The sequence below is a fragment of the Pongo abelii genome, chromosome 2, assembly GCF_028885655.2.
Source record: "Pongo abelii isolate AG06213 chromosome 2, NHGRI_mPonAbe1-v2.0_pri, whole genome shotgun sequence".
NCBI lineage: Eukaryota > Metazoa > Chordata > Mammalia > Primates > Hominidae > Pongo > Pongo abelii.
In genome coordinates, this window is record NC_085928.1 from 65,014,308 (window position 1) to 65,034,993 (window position 20,686).

Sequence of the window (20,686 nt, forward strand, 5' to 3'; positions counted from 1 at the left end):
GCAGTCCTTCATTGGTAGCCGTGCACTGCTCCATAATGTCAATGGGCCATTCTGATTCATATTCTTTTTTGCTTCTGAGTGATTCGGTCACCTGCTGCTCTTCTAGGTTAGTCTTAAGCTATGTCAGCTGAGGGATGGAGATTCCTATGACTTCTACATAATTCGGGTCCACAAATGTTTGTTGAGTGCCTATTGTATTCTAGACATGGTTCTAGGTGTGAGAACATAATGCTCACTTAAGTAATGACCGGGACACTCAAGGCGGTCAAAGTTTGTGAGATGGACACATAAAATAAAAGAGTACCTGTTATTACAGCACATTCTAGAAGAATAGAAAGCACACATTATTAGGAGAACATAGAAAAGTAAGTAATAATTAATGCCTGAACTTGCATTTAAATCGACCCAGAATATGTTTTTAAGTAAGTATTCGTTTATTCTTTCAAAAGGAACTATTTTGGTGCATGTCTACACCAGTATAATATGTGCTCGATATTACACTAGTCACTGACAATGGAGAAAACTGTCAAAGAATGGCATGAAGGGCACACAATTACACACAGAAACAAGCTGAACAATAAATGAACCTTTCTTAGGCTGTGGTTTTCCTCAGGGATATGTCCCTCGTCTGTTGATAATAAAGGCAAGATTTTTGTTTCAGAATTTTTGAATAAGTGAAAGGAAAAAGATTTGATGTTTTCAGAATTTAAAAAGGAAAGAAACAACAAACAACCAAACAGCATGTATCTCAGGCCCTTGAAGTCACTTTCTCCCTAATTACAAACTACCCACAGCAAGTTTGTTTAGAGTTGATCCCTACTTGACGGATGAATTGCTTGTCAAAGATTTAAGAGATGAAAATAATCTGAACGACGAGGAACTGGATAATATAGCATCCATGAATATAAGGTTCTCTATATTTTGTCATCATTCCTAACAGCAAACCTCTTAATTGACTCCTACACAGATGAACTTCTACATGTTAACTCAGTGAGCTGTTGGTTTGTTATTATTCCAGCCTCATCTCATCATTAGAAGGAGTTATTCATTATGCTTATTTGTTGAGTTCCTGTAATGTAACATATCCTGTTTGCCAATTGAGATAGTGAACTCTGAAAATAGCAGCAATTATTATTCTTATTATTGTCAATATTTTATTTTATATATATATAAAAGTACCTCCTGAGCTTAACATCACAATTATAAAAATAATAATTAATAGTATAGATTTTTGAAGCCATCTATTAATCTGCATTGTGTAGTTTGCTAAAGGAGGTCTTAGTGTTTGAAAACCACTGACTCGACCTATGTGGATGATCTAATTAGGACAGGGAGCAGTTGAAATGATATGAGATGAAAATTTTCATTGCATCGAATTTGGCAACTTTTCCTTGTGTCATCTCTGAAACATCCAACTGATGAACAATCATGTTACAAAACAGTGGATGTTTCATTCCATTTAAACCCTGTGTGGAAACAAAAAATATGATAGTCAAAACATTTGTGATGTCATTTCTTCAAGACACTGAAATATGAAATCAGTTAATGGTAGTCAGCATTGAGTCTTTTTTAAATGACAATTACCATTTAAATACATATATATATATATATATATATATATATATATATATATTCATCCTGATAGTGACTCTAGGTTTTATACACACACACATGCATGCACGTGCACACACATACAAATAGCATAATATAGGGTAAATATTTATATAATTCAAGCTTTCTAGAGTGCTATATTATGCTGTCACTTCATAAAATACTTCTATTAGCTTGCATTTTGGACATATTTTGGCTTCCTCTGTAAATGATATTTTAGTTGAGATAGTTTCCAGGAGGAAATTGAGTTCCACAGAATTCTGTCTTTGAACTTCATCTTCAAATTAGTCATTACCAACAAGTATAGAAATCAGTGCACAGAAATCTCAATGGCCTACATATTATCACCTTCAGGTATTTTGCCATGAAAAGGTACATCTGGCTACCTTATTCCAGAACACTTTAAGACATATGTTTTTACCACGTTAAGACATGTAAGAATCATGTGGGGGCCTTTGAAATACAAAGATTTCTAGCCTCTGCAGAGATTGTGATTTATTTAGTGTGGAGGAAGGCTCTAATGATACTCAGCCACACTCAGACACGTTGCCTATAGAGAGGAGACCTAATGATTAGAATCTAAAATTATAGTGTCTCTTTATATTTGATAGTGATTTTTTTTCTTAATTATCTCTACATCAATTTCATGGTCTCATTAACTTCTGGATCAGTGATCTCCAAAGTAAAATGCAGGTATTTGAGGAGCAAAGATACTAGATTGAAATGTAGTAAAAGTATTAGAGCCCAATTTATTTTTAAAAATTCATCCTTTTTTAATTTTTAATTTTTTACCTTTTGACTATATTTTATACTATAAAAATATATAAGTAAAATACTGAAACACCAAAAGCAATGGCAACAAAAGCCAAATTGACAAATGGGATATAATTAAACTAAAGAGCTTCCGCACAGCAAAAGAAACTATCATCAAAATGAACAGGCAACCTACATAATGGGAGAAAATTTTTGCAATCTATCCATCTGACAAAGGGCTAATATCCAGAATCTACAAGGAACTTAAACAAATTTACAAGAAAAAAACAACCCCATCAAAATGTGGGCAAAGGGTATGAACAGACACTTGTCAAAAGAAGACATTTATGCAGCCAAGAAACATGAAAAAAAGCTCATCATCACTGGTCATTAGATAAATGCAAATCAAAACCACAATGAGATACCATCTCATGCCAGATAGAATGGTGATCATTAAAAAGTCAGGAAACAACAGATACTGGAGAGGATGTGGAGAAATAGGGATGCTTTTACACTGTTGTGGGAGTGTAAATTAGTTCCACCATTGTGTAAGACAGTATGGTGATTCCTCAAGGATCTAGAACCAGAAATACTATTTGACTCAGCAATCCCATTACTGGGTACATACCCAAAGGATTATAAATCATTACTACTATAAAACACATGCACACATATGTTTATTGCAGCACCATTCACAATAGCAAAGACTTGGAACCAACCCAAATGCCCATCAGTGATTGACCGGAAAAAGGAAATGTGGCACATATACACCATAGAGTACTATGCAGCCCTAGAAAACGATGAGTTCATGTCCTTTGTAGGAACATAGATGAAACTGGAAACCATCATTCTAAGCAAACTAACACAGGAACATAAAGCCAAGCACCATATTTTCTCACTCATAAGAGGGAGCTGAACAATGAGAGCACATGGACACAGGGAGGGGAACATCACACACCTGTCCGGGCCTGTTGAGGGGTGAGGGGTTAGGGAAGCAACAGCATTAGGAGAAATACCTAATGTAGATGACGGGTTGTTGGGTCCAGCAAACCACCATAGCACGTGTGTACCTATGTAACAAGCCTGCACGTTCTACACATTGTATCCCAGAAGTTAATTTTAAAAAACTGCAAAACAACAAGCTATAACTTTTATAAATATGTATACATATTCCCATATGTATATAAAATACTCAAAAATTTCAAAAGTTTGAAAATTACTGTTTCTAGATTACTGCCAATCTGGATTATGAATCCATAATAAATAAAATACAAATATCAGATCCTCAGTAGTACAAAAGTGTTGTTTTTATCTTACACAATGTCTGTTATAGATCTGGGCATCTCTCCAAGGCAGCTGTCCTTCATACAGCAACTTGGTGGGGAGGGTCAAGCATTCAGTAACTGCTTCATTATAAACACATGGCCTCAGGACAACAGGGGTCTCGGCAACAGGGAAAGAAAGAGGGGAGAGTTGTGCATAAGCTCTTTGATAGAGTTTGGTCGTGTGTGCCCGTCCAAATCACATTTTGAAAAATAATCCCCAATGTCAGAGGTGGGGCCTGGTGGGAAGTGATTGGATCATTGTGTGGATTTCTCATTAATGGTTTAGTACCATCTCCCATGGGACCGTCCCCATGGTAGTCAGTTCTCCTGAGATCTGGTTGTTTAAAAGTCTGAAACTCCTTCCCCTCACTCTCTTGCTCGTGCTCTGGCCATGTGATAAGCCTACTCTCACTTCGCTTTGCCTTCTACCATGATTATAAGTTCCTGAGGCCTCCTCAGAAGCTGAGCAGTTGCCAGCACCATGCTTCCTCTACAGCCTGTGGAACCATGAGACAATTAAACCTCTTTTTTTTTTTTTTTTTTGAGAAGGAGTCTCGCTCTGTCGCCCAGGCTGGAGTGCAGTAGTACAGTGGTGCAACCTTGGCTGACTGCAAGCTCCACCTCCCAGGTTTCACGCCATTCTCCTGCCTCAGCCTCCTGAGTAGCTGGGACTACAGGCGCCGGCAACCATGTCCGGCTAATTATTTTTGGTTTTTGGGTTTTTTTTTTTTTTTTTTTTTTTTTTTGGTATTTTTAGTAGAGACGGAGTTTCACCGTGTTAGCCAGGATGGTCTTGATCTCCTGACATCGGCCTCCCAAAGTGCTGGGATTATAGGCGTTTCAACCACTTTTCTTTATAAATCACCCCATCTCAAGTCCCGTATCTTTTATAGCAATGTGAGAATGGACTAATACTCTCTTAAAGTCATATTTTGTTGGCAAAGCAAAGTCCAAGGCCATGACTTACTGTAGGGCAGTGGGGAATTGCAATAGTCACATGTACAAAAAATATTGGTAAGCAAATCTAATATCTACTACATAATTTAAACAAATTTTAATATTTAATACAATTTATCCAGTTCTAAATATTACATTGTAGTTGTTCAAACACAGTAACATACTTGCATATCAGTGCTGATCATAGAACTGAGAGGTGACAGCGTGCTGGCAGTCCTCACAGCCCTCGCTCACTCTCGTCGCCTCCTCTGCCTGGGCTCCCACTTTGGCAGCACTTGAGGAGCTCTTCAGCCCACCGCTGCACTGTGGGAGCCCCTTTCTGGGCTGGCCAAGGCCAGAGCCCACTCCCTCAGCTTGCAGGGAGGTGTGGAGGGAGTGGCGCCAGCGGGAACCGGGGCTGCGTGGGGTGCTTGCGGGCCAGCTGGAGTTCTGGGTGGGGGTGAGCTTGGCGGCCCCGCACTAGGAGCAGGCGGCCGGCCCTGCTGGCCCTGGGCAATGAGGGACTTAGCACCCGGGCCAGCGGCTGCGGAGGGTGTACTGGGTCCCCCAGCAGTGCCAGCCCACTGGCGCTGCACTCGATTTCTCGCCTGGCCTTAGCTGCCTTCCCGTGGGGCAGGCCTCTGGACTGCAGCCCGCCATGCCTGAGCCTTCCCCCGCCTCCGTGGGTTCCTGTGCAGCTGGAGCCTCCCCGAGGAGCGCAGCCCCCTGCTCCACGGCGCCCAGTCCCATCGACCGCCCAAGGGCTGAGGAATGCCAGCGCATGGTGCAGGACCTGCAGGCAGCTCCAGCTGCAGCCTCCGTGCGGGATCCACTGAGTGAAGCCAGCTGGGCTCCTGAGTCTCGTGGGGCCTTGGAGAACCTTTATGTCTAGCTCAGGGATTATAAATACACCAATCCGCACTCTGTATCAAGCTCAAGGTTTGTAAACACACCAGTCAGCACCCTGTGTCTAGCTCAGGGTTTGTGAGTGCACCAATCCACACTCTGTATCTAGCTGCTCTGGTGGGGCCTTGGAGAACCTTTATGTCTAGCTCAGGGATTGTAAATACACCAATCAGCACTCTGTACCTAGCTCAAGGTTTGTGAACACACCAATCAGCACCCTGTGTCTAGCTCAGGGTTTGTGAGTGCACCAATCCACACTCTTTATCTAGCTGCTCTGGTGGGGCCTTGGAGAACCTATGTGTCCATACTGTGTATCTAACTAATCTGATGGGGACGTGGAGAACCTTTGTATCTAGCTCAAGGATTGTAAAGGCACCAATCAGCGCCCTGTCAAAACAGGCCACTGGACTCTACCAATCAGCAGGATGTGGGTGGGGCCAGATAAGAGAATAAAAGCAGGCTGCCCGAGCCAGCAGTAGCAACCCGCTTGGGGTCCGCTTCCACACTGTGGAAGGTTTGTTCTTTCACTCTTTGCAATAAATCTTGCTACTGCTCACTCTTTGGGTCCACACTGCTTTTATGAGCTGCAACACTCACCGCGAAGGTCTGCAGCTTCACCCCTGGAAACCAGCGAGACCACGAGCCCACCGGGAGGAAGGGACGACTCCAGATGCGCCGCCTTAAGAGCTGTAACACTCACCGCAAAGGTCTGCAGCTTCACTCCTGAGACAGCGAGACTACGAACCCACCAGAAGGAAGAAACTCCAAACACATCCAAACATCAGAAGGAACAAACTCCAGACGCACCACCTTAAGAGCTGTAACACTCACCGCGAGGGTCGGCGGTTTCATTCTTGAAGTAAGTGAGACCAAGAACCCACCAATTCCGGACGCAGAACGACATATATGTTTATATTATTACAAAAAATATTTTAGTTAATATACTGCATTTCACAATAGAGCTTATACGTTAAAGTTCTGCTAGCATATATTCCTTTTTATTTGAAAATCATCCTTTGATATAACATATCATATTATCTAACGCGAAGGAGTAAAGAATATTACTTTATATGGATAACTATTACACATAATGTAAAAGCAGTTGAAAACTAATAGTTTTCAGCATCGTTATCACATTAGGTATTTAAGTTGGAAGGGAGGAAATATGATTACAGAGAAACCTGAAATTTGGCACTCCTGTTCCACAGAAGCAACTGAGGTATTTAAATTTATTTGTTTAATTTAATTTAATTTAATTTTAGTATTATTATTATCCAGGCTGAGTCTTTCTCTGTTGCCCAGGCTGGAGTGCAGTGGCGTGATCTAGGCTCACTGCAACCTCTGTCTCCTGGGTTCAGGCGATGCTCCTGTCTCAGCCTCCAGAGCAGCTAGGACTACAGGCGCATGCCAACACACCCGGCTAATTTTTTTGTATTTTTAGTAGAGACGGGGTTTCGACGTGTTAGCCAGGATGGTCTCGATCTCCTGACCTCCTGAGTGCTGGGATTACAGGCATGAGTCACCATGACCGGGCTAAACTAGTTTTAAGAACAGGCAATTCACTGGTTTCTATGCCAAATTTCATCCACTTGAAGGGACTTGGCTTTTCACAGCCAAGTTTTAAGCGTGAGGAAATTATAACTGGAAACATATTGTGTCCCCTGATCTTTGAGGTGGCAACTTTTCCTACAAAACTGGGTGGGAGATTAATCTCATTCTTTGGTTTTCTATTTTTTTTTTTTTTTGCTGAAGAATTTAAATTTACTGTATTTTAACCAATAGTTTAAAAAAAATTGCACAGCCTCAGTTAAAAAAACATTGCTTCATAACTACATAATAGCTTCATCAACAAGTAAGAGTCTGTTTCCTGCAATGAAGCCACAAATATGTTGAAAGGCCCCAGCTTTCTGCAGGATGTACAAAGATGTCCTTTTGAGTCACTTTTGGACTATTTTCCTTCTTTGTGGTGGCAGTGGTTGTCTGGATGCATGGGTGTACATTTAAAACACATCTTACAGATTTTTAATAATGCATTCTTTGGGAGGAAAGAAGACCAATTTTTTCCTATGCTGTGAGCACTTAAAGCACTTGTCTGATGACTTATTGGTTTTCTTTAGCAATTGAAGATTGATTGAACAGGGAAATAAAGAGGATTTTTGAAGGAAAGTAGAAAAAAGTACCTAAAACTTTTTATTATTATCAGGCTCATTTTATATTCATTTCTTGTCAGTGCCACAAAGTCTTTCATAGCCAAGTTAAAATCTCAACTGGAATTTATCATGGTGAATTAAAATATGTCAAACTCATTTATTTTGAAAGCTTTTCATCTGGTGATATTAGGTCCATAATGTTTATTTGTTAATTCACTCTCAATTTCCATTTGACATATTCAGTGATGGTGTGTTTCCAGCTCTAATTCATTATCATCTCAAAAGAAAAAAGAATTCTTCCAGGTCAGACTTTCTAGGGGCAAGTATCTTGAGTATTTTCATGACCTACTTATACTGATTATATGATTAGATGATGACTTTGGCAAATTTTCCCTGGAGAGTTTCCTTCTGATCTGTGTCTTTCACAGCAATTTGGATCTGTATTAGAGCAAACACATCTGATCCATTTCTATTGTTCTTTGTTTCAGGAGTAGGTTTCACATTCTTCAATGATATCATATAGAGGATAGTATCAATATGTTATGAGCAATTTTCTATGTTTACCTTGCTGTATGTCTAAAATGGATATTTAAACAAATCAATGTATTCATTTCAATGTTTTTAAGCTTATCATAAAATCCAATCCCTTTTCTCATCTAGTAAATATAAATTTTATCTGTTTGTCTCCAAGCTAGATTATAATTTAAGCATAATATATAGATGCATAAATAGGTAAAATAAAATAAACAGGTAAAATCAAAGGTTTGGTTGAAATTATTTCTCATGTCTCCAAACTCTTACATTTCATATTGTGTTATTTTAAAATCATTAAGGATGATTCTTTACCAATTTTAAGGAACTTTTTTTATTATAGATCCTTGTTTTTAGAAAATACATTCCTCATTAATAATCTGAATTACTCAAGTTTACATCGCTATTTTGTACCATTTTAAAAAATACTAAGTAATAAATAAATTTTAGAATTCCTGAACAATATACTAGATCACATCCCTTTTCTTAACCCCAAGAAAAAAATAATAATTTCTCAATTTTTCCAATGTTTAGACTCTTAGCAAAATGCTTTGTTTGTGCCATTTTCAGTTTTTCTGATTTTTTTCTTAATTTGTGATCTTCAGTCCTGTGTGATCACTAGGATAAAAGAGACAAGTTCACAGTTCTCAGCACCTGTGCTCTAATACTCCAATTTATGCATGGTAGCCTCTTCTACAGGACCTTTAGCTCACTGGTTTTTAAGCATCATCTTTATCTCACACCTCATATCCCGGAAAAATCTAGCAAAATGAACAGGCAATATCTTGCCCACCCCCTTGGAGAGTTTTTATAACTTAATAGAGAAAATATATAATAAAATTGATCCTTGAGCTTATATATCAAGAATAAACTCTCACAAAAATTTCTCATTCAACAGGTAAATGTGTGGATTCAGAAATAACAGAAGAAGGGATTTCAGGTTCAGGAAGGAATTTGATTTTGGAAAGCCTCTGAAGGCAAGCTTACTGTTTCCATAGACCTTACTTTGCAAGATACTTCATGAGGAGAGACATTGATTACACTGAAGCACATACAATGGCCACCAGAATTTATCCCTCTTCACTGCACACTCAGTTCAGCCCAAACTCAGGGAACATTTACTGTGAGTCAAGTACTGTCTACACATTACCTCGTGTAATGCTCATATCAGCCCTGTAAAATCCATGTCATAATTATCATAAGTTCACGTGAGGAAATAAATATTTACAGGCATGACATTATCCAAGGTCACACAACCAGTAAGTGACAGAATTGGAAATCAAACCCCAGACTCATCTGACTGCAAAGTCAGTGTTTCTACTGTGTAGGCTCTACTGTCTGTGCTTTATGACTGCTTTATGTGCCACATCACTTTTGTCGCTCTCATCGTGGTCTTCCCCATTCAGATCAAGTGGTATTCCTGGGAATTTATTATTTAGCGTCTCTACTTGTTGAATTTCCCCATGTTTTACAAAAATGAACGAAAATAATTGTTTTAAATTCCCCCAAGTTTATTGTTTCTTCTTAATTTATGTTATTATTATTTTTTGAGATGTAGTCTCAACCCAGGCTGGAGTATAGTAGCGCTATATTGGCCCACTGCAACCTCTGCCTCCTGGGTTCAAGCAATTCTCCTGCCTCAGCTTCCCAAATAGCTGGGATTACAGAGAAGCCCCACCATGACCGGCTAATTTTTGTATTTTTGCTGAGATGGGATTTCACCATATTGGCCAGGCTGCTCTCAAACTCCTGACCTCAAGTGATCTGCTTGCCTCAGCCTCCCAAAGTGCTGAGATTACAGTCGTGAGCCACTGCACCCAGTCAAATTCAAAATTTAAATCAACACAAATTCAAATGTTAAATATCAGCTGTTGAGATAAAGCAACTAAAATGTAATTGTGTTAAATTTTAGCTTTTTCAATAAAACAACAACAACAACAAAAAAGTGACATAAAGTAATTATTGATTGCAGAGTACACTATCTCCTACTCTCAGGAGACCTATTTCAACTAGGAAGTGTAGTTCATGCTCAGATTAAACTCTTCTCCATTTTCACTTATAAATATATGTGATTTGAAGCCAACATTGTCACAGACAGGACATCTAATATTTTCAGGATTGTGTCTTGATATTATATACTAGACTCAAAGCATCTGTAAAGCAATATGAAGTTTTAGATACTACATGAATCTTTCAACCCTGCCTGCCTTGATTACCCAGGGTCATTGCAAAGCTGTCCTCTCAGTTCCTATGGAGCCACTATTATAAATTAAAAATTAGAATAATTATTTCACAACAGAGGAGATGGAGAGTATTCCTCTAAAGAGCAATATTGTTCTTTTTAAAAATTTATATGGCTTTAAAGATATTTTAGTTTCACTTGATGAATTTCCCTAATTGATCAGTAACCAAAAGATCAAAAGTGGGTCCAAATAATTTTATGATGTTGAACAGTAAGGAAAATTCAAAAATATTTCTTCTTGGCTGCCAACTTTTTCTTTGTTTTAGGACTGGATGCAGCTCCCAGTTAAAGCATCCTGGCTTTTTTTTGAAAGCTACTTATTTGCTTCCTGACTACGATCATGTGCTTTCAATTTCTTTTGCATTTTACCACTTACTTTCTACAGCATTCTTTTATGGATGAATGACTGCCTGGCAAAATAGAAACTGAACCACACTATGTAATTAAGTTCTTTGCACAATGGAAGTTAGTCATCGACACAATTAAACCACTGGCTTCAGGATCCAGCGTTGAGGGAATGAACAGCACAACCAAAGAGTATTCATTTCAATAAGACTTTCCTAAATCATTGAATTGAAGAGTTCTGCCTGCTTTTTTGATGTCACAACAAGAATCCAAAGCAAACTCTCTTTCATAAACTGAAAAGAATTCATGTCATATAGTATTTTTTTTCTATGTATTTTTTAAAGATTTTTTTTACCGTTTCTGAACTGTTAATAGAGATTCCAGAATATTGGTGGGAAGGTATAATTTAGGGATTATTTTCTTGTTAAAGCCTAGAAAAACTGTTCTAAAACATAAAGTGTAGTTTTTGAAAACAGAATATTTAAATATTTTTCTATTTTAATATAAAGTATTATCCAATAATAAATACAATAAATATAAAATCATTAAATAGATTTTAATATGTTTCAGTTTTTTAAAATATAAGTAACTTTTAGAGTTAGTTAAGAATGCTCTAGGACTGTTTTAACTTATTACGTAAAATTCAATTTCAAGTGATGACCAGATACGTATCTAGATTAAAAGATGTAATAAAACAGCTATTAAGTTGCTGGAAAAGTATTTCTTAAAGAAATTTTTTAAATTGTAAGTATGTTTTTTTTAAAAAAAATTTTGAAGTGAGATATGAAGAAAAAAATCTTGAAGAGGAAACTATCAAAGGTCAATTGAGTTAATAAAAAGTTTCAAATTGCTCTTTGCCTTTTGATCATATTATTGATCAAAAACACATTCATAGAGTCTAGCTGAAGCACCTATGAAATCAGACAAAAGCACAAAATATAGAAAATAATCTCACAATGTCACAAAATTGTGATAACATTCAGTATTTCTGTGACTGCAATTGCTATTGATATGTTGAAGAAATACATTTATGTAAAGAATGAGTGTTATATGATCTTATTGTTTGTAAGTTAACAGGAACATTTCTTCTTTGATATTTTGCTGTAAAGTTTTCATTACAATAACTAGCATGTTTAGACTTGACCACACTCAAATGTGTGAAACTATAAATATCCAGAGAACTCCAAAGAAATTGGAGTTGCAATTAGTGTTTCTGTTGCAACTAATTTTTGTGATACTAGTTTTTGACTAGACATTTATTTTTCCTTTGAGGGAGGGTTATAAATAGTTTCTGGTTGATAGTAATTAAATATGGTCACTTGAGTTACTCCTACAACTAGTACACTATTTTATGAACTTTGAATTTAAGGACAACCACTAAATTCCTGGCAGAATAGTGGAAGAAATAAAACAAACATGTCCAAGTACAGTCTGACTTTGGAAAACTTGTTTTTTTCAAATTGCCTATGATCATTCCCCATCCACCTCCCTCTGATTGCACCATCCTTAGCTTTTCCCATGAGACATTTAAAAAATGTTTCTTCCCCCTTAAATATTACCATTCCCTCACAGGGCTTTTTCTCGGTGTTTTGCTATAGCTATTTTCTCCAATGAATTTATCCAATAATGCATTGGTGAATACCTGTCGGTTAATACACTGACTCTTTAGGAAAACAGGGAAGGCATTGTGACTTATACCAGAGAGAAAGGTTTCTTAAACACATAAGAACTTTCAGGTCCTCACTGTTGTTGGATAATATTTTGAGACAAATTTTTCCTTTCACACAAATGATGAAGGCAGCCACTTGCTTGACCTATGTCAGGGGAAAGCAACATCTGGCCTCAGGGTTAATATCATCATCATCTAACTTGATTTACACAAGTTTGTAGTATTCTGAGTCACTGAAGGACAGCGTGGAATGTACCATTAACTATCCATTAATCAAGTTAGAGAGTAACATAAGTGGGCTGTCAGAGAGAACTAGGATTAAAAAATAAAATCTGCATTGGATAAAAATACTGGCAGCGTGGAGCGTATTGATTTTGTAGCTCAAAGAATTTTCAAAAGATTAACTAGTTGGGAAATGGGTTGGAATGCTGGCAAGGGATGGTCATGGAAAGGAAGCAGGTTGCCATGTGGGCTGGGGTTTGGTGAAGAACCCGAAATCAGGAGTGGATGGTGGGAAGAACACCAAGGGTGTGCCAGCCTGGGCTTCTACTGACTGCCATCCCAGGTCTTCTTTGGTCTCCAGTGGAAACACTGTCAAAGTATGTACGTGGATTCTCACAGGAATTATTTTATGTGAGATGATTTTCAGTTCAATATTCATTCCTTTATGCATCTGCCCAAAAAGTTATTATTAAGTGATTATCACCTATCACCTAAGATGAGAATCTTGATGTTTACAAAGATGTAAGAATCTACGTAAAGGGAGAAATAAGTACCCAAACAGTACAAAGGGCTTGGTGAGAATATAGAAGATACGTGTAATATAAACTAAGAAGCTCAATGAGTTTACTGAAAGAGGAGACTCCTCAACAGTAATAATAATAATAAAAAAAAGATTAAGATGAAAAAATATTAGAAGTTTCCAGGTAGAGCATGAGCAAGGTCCGGAGGTGATGATTGAGCTCTTCAATACTTTAGAATCATACACAGAGTGAGAAAGAGAATGCTTCCAGTTTTTGCCCATTCAGTATGATATTGGCTGTGGGTTTGTCATAAATAGCTCTTATTATTTTGAGATACGTCCCATCAATACCTAATTTATTGAGAGTTTTTAGCATGAAGCGTTGTTGAATTTTGTCAAAGGCCTTTTCTGCATGTATTGAGATAATCATGTGGTTTTTGTCTTTGGTTCTGTTGATATGCTGGGTTACATTTATTGATTTGCGTATATTGAACCAGCCTTGCATCCCAGGGATGAAGCCCACTTGATCATGGTGGATAAGCTTTTTGATGTGCTGCTGGATTCTGTTTGCCAGTATTTTATTGAGGATTTTTGCATCAATGTTCATCAAGGATATTGGTCTAAAATTCTCTTTTTTGGTTGTGTCTCTGCCAGGCTTTGGTATCAGGATGATGCTGGCCTCATAAAATGAGTTAGGGAGGATTCCCTCTTTTTCTATTGATTGGAATAGTTTCAGAAGGAATGGTACCAGCTCCTCCTTGTACCTCTGGTAGAATTCGGCTGTGAACCCATCTGGTCCTGGACTTTTTTTGGTTGGTAAGCTATTGATTATTGCCACAATTTCGGCTCCTGTCATTGGTCTATTCAGAGATTCAACTTCTTCCTGGTTTAGTCTTGGGAGGGTGTATGTGTTGAGGAATTTATCCATTTCTTCTAGATTTTCTAGTTTATTTGCATAGAGGTGTTTGTAATATTCTCTGATGGTAGTTTGTATTTCTGTGGGATCGGTGGTGATATCCCCTTTATCATTTTTTATTGCATCTATTTGATTCTTCTCTCTTTTTTTCTTTATTAATCTTGCTAGCGGTCTATCAATTTTGTTGATCCTTTCAAAAAACCAGCTCCTGGATTCATTTATTTTTTGAAGGGTTTTTTGTGTCTCTATTTCCTTCAGTTCTGCTCTGATTTTAGTTATTTCTTGCCTTCTGCTAGCTTTTGAATGTGTTTGCTCTTGCTTTTCTAGTTCTTTTAATTGTGATGTTAGGGTGTCAATTTTGGATCTTTCCTGCTTTCTCTTATGGGCATTTAGTGCTATAAATTTCCCTCTACACACTGCTTTGAATGCATCCCAGAGATTCTGGTATGTTGTGTCTTGGTTCTGGTTGGTTTCAAAGAACATCTTTATTTCTGCCTTCATTTCGTTATGTACCCAGTAGTCATTCAGGAGCAGGTTGTTCAGTTTCCACGTAGTTGAGGGGTTTTGAGTGAGATTCTTAATCCTGAGTTCTAGCTTGATTGCACTGTGATCTGAGAGATACTTTGTTATAATTTCTGTTCTTTTACATTTATTGAGTAGAGCTTTACTTCCAAGTATATGGTCAATTTTGGAATAGGTGTGGTGTGGTGCTGAAAAAAATGTATATTCTGTTGATTTGGGGTGGAGAGTTCTGTAGATGTCTATTAGGTCCGCTTGGTGCAGAGCTGAGTTCAATTCCTGTGTATCCTTGTTGACTTTCTGTCTCGTTGATCTGTCTAATGTTGACAGTGGGGTGTTAAAGTCTCCCATTATTAATGTGAAGGGATTCCCTATTCAATAAATGGTGCTGGGAAAACTGGCTAGCCATATGTAGAAAGCTGAAACTGGATCCCTTCCTTACACCTTATACAAAAATCAATTCAAGATGAATTAAAGACTTAAATGTTAGACCTAAAACCATAAAAACCCTAGAAGAAAACCTAGGCATTACCATTCAGGACATAGGCATGGGCAAGGACTTCATGTCTAAAACACCAAAAGCAATGGCAACAAAAGCCAAAATTGACAAATGGGATCTAATTAAACTAAAGAGCTTCTGCACAGCAAAGGAAACTACCATCAGAGTGAACAGGCAACCTACAAAATGGGAGAAAATTTTCACAACCTACTCATCTGACAAAGGGCTGATATCCAGAATCTACAATGAACTCCAACAAATTTACAAGAAACAAACAAACAACCCCATCAAAAAGTGGGCGAAGGACATGAACAGACACTTCTCAAAAGAAGACATTTATGCAGCCAAAAAACACATGAAAAAATGCTTACCATCACTGGCCATCAGAGAAATGCAAAGCAAAACCACAATGAGATACCATCTCACACCAGTTAGAATGGCAATCATTAAAAAGTCAGGAAACAACAGGTGCTGGAGAGGATGTGGAGAAATAGGAACACTTTTACACTGTTGGTGGGACTGTAAACTAGTTCAACCCTTGTAGAAGTCAGTGTGGCGATTCCTCAGGGATCTAGAACTAGAAATTCCATTTGACCCAGCCATCCCGTTACTGGGTATATACCCAAAGGACTATAAATCATGCTGCTATAAAGACACATGCACACATATGTTTATTGTGGCATTATTCACAATAGCAAAGACTTGGAACCAACCCAAATGTCCAACAATGATAGACTGGATTAAGAAAATGTGGCACATATACACCATGGAATACTATGCAGCCATAAAAAAGGATGAGTTCATGTCCTTTGTAGGGACATGGATGAAATTGGAAATCATCATTCTCAGTAAACTATCACAAGAACAAAAAACCAAACACCACATGTTCTCACTCATAGGTGGGAATTGAACAATGAAAACACATGGACACAGGAAGGGGAACATCACACTTTGGGGACTGTTGTGGGGTGGGGGGAGGGGGGACGGATAGCATTGGGAGATATACCTAATGCTAGATGACGAGTTGGTGGGTGCAGCGCACCAGCATGGCACATGTATACATATGTAACTTACCTGCACATTGCGCACATGTACCATAGAGCCTAAAGTATAATAATAATAATAATAATAATAAAAAGAAAAAAAAAAGAGTGAGAAAGAGGGCAAATGGCCATGAGACTTTAAAGGACATCTAATGTCTCAAACATAAGTTTGGACTTTATCCTCTAGGGAAAAAGGAACCGTTGAAGGGTTTCAAGCAGAGAGGTGACACCTTTAGATTTGCCTTTTAAGAAGATTGTTCCGGGCACAGTGAAGAAAATTATTTGGAAAAGATCAAGATTAGAGGTGGGAAAACCAGTTCAGCGGTTGTGGCAGTTAGAAGGATAAATGGCAAAAATTTATTGTTTATGTAAGTGATGACCATGAAGATTTTATACTTAATGTCATGAATTCTCATGTTTATTTAAATATCATTCAATTATTTAGCCTTTCCTGCTCCCTTTTAAACTTTTGATATCTCTTTTATTGTTTTAAATTAACCAAATTTCTGGACAAGGAATGTAATGGACTCTGTCAGAAATTAATAAACTTTTATCAAGAAAATATTATTTTCACCAAACAAGATATTTTCACCAAACAAGTAAACAGGAAATTCAGAAATGAGGCATCAGGTTCTAAATACCTTTCTATAACTAATTTTCATAATGAGATTTTATAAGATTTTTTTTCTTTAAAACCAGTACCCAGGAAGGGTTCAAGCTAGTGCGGGTTGCTACTTCATTTTAAGGGTGGTCTGACCATTTATACAAAAATATATTAATAAAACACTCAACTCTGCCTATTTCTACAATCTATCTCTGCTGAACCGACTTTTCTCAAATTAATGGAAACTTTATTTACAGAAATAAAATTATTTTAATAAATATAAGAGGGCATTGATATGGACATTTATAGAACATTAATTAGAACAAAAATCTGGCATATTGTTAATAAGAAATCAAGATGTGACACTCCTAGAAGGTAACCAAAGTTCTGCTTCTGTTAGTTTACCTTATGTGAAAATCAATAATTCTAAATTTTACATGTGAATCATATTTATTGATAGGAGAGCCTGGACATAAAGCCAGAATATGTGGGTCTAAATTTTAGTTTATTCTGCTGATTGTATATCAAAACTTGTCCATATTTTTGAGAATTTAGATGAGATAAACTAGATCAAGCTTACCTAACCCACAACCTATGGGCTGCATATGACCCAGGATGCCTTTGAATTTGATTTGATTCGAATTGGATTTAAAAGACAAATTTGTAATCTTTCTTGAAACGTTTTGAGTTTTGTTTTTTTTTTTTTTGCGTTTTTGTTTGGTTTTGTTTCAGTTCATCAGCTATCGTTGGTGTTAGTGTATTTCATGTGTGAACACAGACAATTCTTTACTTCCAGTGTGGCCCAGGGCAGCCAAAAGATTGGACACCCCTGAACCAGCTAATACCTAAAGGTTTTTTAAATTCTAGATTACTGTGAGTCTTTAGTTCTAATCATGTATAAATTTATAAACATATATACTATTTAGTAAAATGCAATAATGAAATATTTACAATCATTGATATCTATTTTTAATCACTTAATATTCCATCTCAATTTTCTTGAAATTATCTTTGCCCTATTACAAAGTCAATTTTTTCTCATCCATTCTTAATCATCTAAGACCATTTCTATTTAGTTGTGCATAAATATATGTATATCAACAATTCCAAATGTTGAAATTGAACTTATTCTATAATGTATAGAGTAACACTAGTCTTTGGATTTGGGGGTTGGTTCATTTAGATAAAAATAAAATAGTTGTAACAAAATAAATACATTAAAAACTCACACCATCAAGACTGAACTTCATGAAATTTTTTTTAATTTTTTTAATATTTTTATTTAATTAAATTAATTAATTAATTACTTTATTTATTTATTTTGAGACAAATCTCACTCTGTCAACCAGGCTGGAGTGCAGAGGCATGATCTCGGCTCACTGCAACTTCCGCCTCCTGGGTTCAAGTGATACTCCTGCCTCAGCCTCCCGAGTAGCTGGGATCACAGGCACGCACCACCACACCCGACTAATTTTTGTATTTTTAGTAGAGATGGGGTTTCACCATGTTGCCCAGTCTCATCTCGTACTTCTGACCTCAGGTGATCCACCCACATTGGCCTTCCAAAGTGCTGTGATTAAAGGCGTGAGCCACCGAGCTGGGCCTAAACTTCCATGAAATTCTGAAGATCTTCAAACCCCTTCATATATGTTACATAACACAATTATTAAAGATATTTAAATTTGACAGATACTCATTGTATGTTTTTTATTAAAATCACAGTTTTTAAATGAAGTTTCAATTGCACATTAGAGGTCTATTACCCAGGGAAGTATCGCATCATATTAATAGAAATCTTTTAAGTGCAAACTTATTCTCAAATCAGTGAAATAGTGGTGAATAAAACCTAAAGTATAATAATAATAATAATAATAATAAAAGAAAAAAAAAAAAAGAAATAGTGGTGAATCTGCCTTAACTGGCTATGACCTAAGTATTCTCTTTAAATGTTACATTTTAGTATTTTTTTAATTGCAGAGATTTTAAAATAATGCTTTGATAAATTTTTTTCTCAAGACAACATAAACGTTGATGACTTGCTTCCACAGGCTTAGGAAATATAAGAGCTTTATATGACAATTTTATCTAGACATACGCTGCTTATCAAATGTCATTTGCAAGCTACATGCTTGGATATATTCTGTCTAGTATATAGGATGCTTCCACCGCTTGAGCAATGTGCGTGTTTCAGTAAGAGTACAATAAAACATTTGAGAGTTTGTGACAGCTAAAATCATGACCAAGATAAATCAATCATTTTCTGTGATCCTTAAAGCCAAAGTTTCATGTGTGTTTCAAAAATATATGTGTGTTTTGGAAAAGGTCATGTTTCATTAAACAAAATATGAACATTTTGATAATGTTCACTATTTTTGAAAACTACAACCGTATTCCCTATGATTCCCTCACTTTAGCAAAAGTAACTGTGTCCACTATCTCTTCAACCAAACATTACAATTGTCATTATTTGAATTGAATAAGAATGTATCAAGTACAAAAAAAGTATAATCAATGGGGGTATTATGAAATATAGATGTCAAACTTCATATGTTCACTCTTGCAAATTAAATTTTAGGTATATAGATGGAAATGTTTAAGTGTTAAATCAGTTTCTAAAGCATCATAGATTTGTCAGAAGGCTTCACTTGGACCTAGGTGGGGTGCATGTGTGCGTGTGTGTGTGTGTGTGCGTGTGTGTGTTTCAGTGATAAGTTTGTGTGTGATTTCTGATTATAGAGTTTGAAATTTTTTCATGAAAACTTTTTGAACCAATACTAAAAATCGGAAATTTTCATATAACAATCTAGATGTTATTCTCTTTTTGAAAACCAGAAATAATGTGGAGATGCATAGAGGCTTTAGTTTGACACTCATTTACATTCATTTGAGACCTATAAGCATTTGAGTTTTAAACACAGTTTTAGACCAACTCAATGCGTTTATGGCTTCTTCTTACATTAGGCCCCAGAGATAGTGTAGAGGGGGAATTCAACTGTACAAAATAGTGGAATTTATATAGTAGCAGAAGCAAAGAGAGTAGATTTTAATTTTAGTTATGCTTATACAGATTTCAGGCATTTCTTGCTAAATGTCAGAAAACAGTTTCTGAAAATTAGACAACCTTAATGAATGCACTAACCTGGAACTTATTTTATCCTATTGTAACTATAAGAAATCATAACATGCCTTGTGGACTCAATATATCTCATTTATTTTATGAATCATTATGCAAGTTTTGTCACATCTGTTTTAACTGTTAATTTTTTTTATTTCAGTAACTTGTTTCTAATAGATAACATTGTTTTGTGGTTAAATTTGTCAAAAGTGCCATTATTGTACATCCAAAGTAGGTCTTCACTATAACAGACTATGATGATTATAAAGAGTAATGCAATAATGAAAGGAAGACTTTGGAAACATCATACACAAATTAGCTATAATTTTCTATGTGAAAATTCAGAGTTATTATAAAAAGGAAAATTTGACAATAAATTTTCTTAGAAAACATTTGAGAGAAAACATCTATAAGTAGCCATTCAGGAATATGGAAATTTCATTTTGGAGGGCAACACACTTTAAATTTCTTTGCTAGAAGATTTTCCAATTTTCATATTTGGTTTTCTAAGCTGTAGTAAGTGGAAATTCTTTCTTTGTTTTTTTTTTTTTTTTTTTTTTTTGACCATGGCAACAAAGGGCAAGTTCTATTCTAACCTTAAGCAATAAATTACGATTAGAATTGTTCATATACTTTGCTAATGAAAACACTGAAAAACGTGCTAACAAATATCTCTGAACCTTAAAAGTAATCCTTCCTTCCTTCCTTCCTTCCCTCCTTCCTTCCTCTCCCTTTCTTTTCTTTTTTCTTTCTTTCTTTTCTTTTTCTTTCTTTCTCTTT

General features: G+C 36.5%; 1 long non-coding RNA gene across 1 annotated transcript in view; it reads left to right on the forward strand.

The window, feature by feature from the left end:
- The first annotated feature begins 6,046 nt into the window (after positions 1–6,046).
- LOC129058522 (uncharacterized) overlaps positions 6,047–20,686 on the forward strand; it is a 60,671-nt gene continuing 46,031 nt past the window's right edge. The window contains exon 1 of the long non-coding RNA XR_008523671.2: positions 6,047–6,390. This is a non-coding gene — a long non-coding RNA (uncharacterized LOC129058522). The remainder of the gene's footprint in view (positions 6,391–20,686) is intronic.